We start from the raw sequence: 2,038 nt of genomic DNA on the forward strand, positions 1-2,038 counted from the left end.
GGTGCTGGGGCAAGGGCAGCGGCCCAGCAGGGCGGGCAGCAGAGGCTCTGGCCCGAGATGCTCTCAGACGTCCCGTGTCCAGGGAGGCTGTGGCTGCCAGCTTGGGGCCCTCGTGCCCTGGGGCCCTGCTGTCCCAAACCAGTCCCAGCCACTGCAGCCTGGTCGAGGTGTGAATAGGACTCACCTTCCTGCCGGCTGCCTGCGCCTTTGCCAGGCCCTCAGCTTAATCATTACCTGGGAGAAATGTCCCCTCTGCTTTCAGCAGTGCCATGGCCCCGGCAGCCTGAGATCAGGCCGATTAGGGCTGGGCTGGAGGCAGGCAGCCTGGGGCTGGCAATCAACTGCTTCTGGCTGGGAGGAGGGAGCCCGCCAAGGAGCCAGCCTGGGCTCTTGCGTCCTGGCAGCTCAGAGACAGTCCCACCTAGGCCTCAGGCCGCGGGTCTGGAGAGGCGGTGTCTGGAGGTGGCAGTGTGCAGGAGTGGGAGAGAGAGGTGTCTCTAAATCAACAGCAGAAACACCCTTGGAGATGAGCTCTAAGCTCCCATTTTTTGGAATGTAGGTGGATTAGAAAGCTTGGAGTCTGTGGCAGGTTTGGATTCCGGCCAGGAACACTAAGCTCAGACCCACGTCACATGGGACCTTCCTTTATTCCTGACCCGTCTCTGGACGTGTGATGTGGTAAATCACCATGATTCTTTGGGAGGGGAGTTGCTATGACAATAATTAACTGGTGACCTTGGAGAAACACAAAAGTATTTGTGAGCCTCAGAAACTTGCAGAAAATAAGTGAGAGGGTTTGACTGGATTGGTGGTTCATAAAGTATTCCCTGAGGGCTGCGCCAAGAAGCCCAGCTTCTAAAAGTTGGCAATTGTGGGCTTTCACTAATTCTTAATTTACTAAATTATGTAAGAGATTGAATGATGCCAAGTGTTAGCTTTTCTCCCAGGCTTTTTCTGAAATCTTTACCCCCTTAAAAAAAAGCTTGTATTGATTGTTTTAGAAAGGAAGGGAGGAGAGAGAACACACACACACACACACACACACACACACACACACACACACATTGATCAGATGCCTCCCACAAGCGTCCTAACTGGGGATCGAACCCATAACCTAGGTATATGCCCTGACCAGGAACCAAACCCACCACCCTTTGGTACAAGGGACGATGCTCCAACCAACCGGCCAGGGCTCATGTGACCTTTAAGAGCAAGTTTTAAAATGTATGATTTGCCGAAACCGGTTTGGCTCAGTGGATAGAGCGTCGGCCTGCGGACTCAAGGGTCCCAGGTTCGATTTTGGTCAAGGGCATGTACCTTGGTTGCGGGCACATCCCCAGTAGGGGGTGTGCAAGAGGCAGCTGATCGATGTCTCTCTCTCATTGATGTTTCTAACTCTATCCCTCTCTCTTCCTCTCTGTAAAAAATCAATAAAATATATTAATAAATAAATAAATAAATAAAATGTATGATTTGACATAACTATTTATTTCTTGGGTTAGCTGACTGTGTTTAACAGCAGACTGTGTTTATCCACCCTAAACTTCCCATTTTCCACAGATCTCGGCACCTGAACCCCCTCCCCCAAACACTGCTCCCTGGGTCTCTGTGGCTCGGCACCTCGCAGACGCAGAGGGAGAGGGAGCTGCTGGGGTGGGGGCAGCCGAGGCTCTGGGGCCTGGAGGCCGTTCTCGCTGGCTGCCGGCAGCATCCCTCCTTCATCCTCGGGCACAAAGCTGTTGTTCTGACGCCTTTGGCCCTGGAGACAGGAAGCCCCTCTAGGCTTTGGGGGGCGGGTCTGGCTTCAGCCTCACCTTCCCAGTGGCTTTGGTTCAGGACTGAGACAATGGCCTACTTCTGTCAAACGGTCTGGGAGGAGCATGTGCTGCTGGCTCCTGGAAAAGTGAACCTCGGTTTTCACAAGGCACAAGGACAGGCTTTGCTCCTCCCTTTGGGTCCACCTGTGCTGGGGGGGCAGCTAGCTCCTGATGGGAGGGCGAGGGGCTGAGGCAAAGGGCCTGAGCAGCGCCTGGACCCT

The sequence above is a fragment of the Eptesicus fuscus genome, chromosome 17, assembly GCF_027574615.1.
Source record: "Eptesicus fuscus isolate TK198812 chromosome 17, DD_ASM_mEF_20220401, whole genome shotgun sequence".
NCBI lineage: Eukaryota > Metazoa > Chordata > Mammalia > Chiroptera > Vespertilionidae > Eptesicus > Eptesicus fuscus.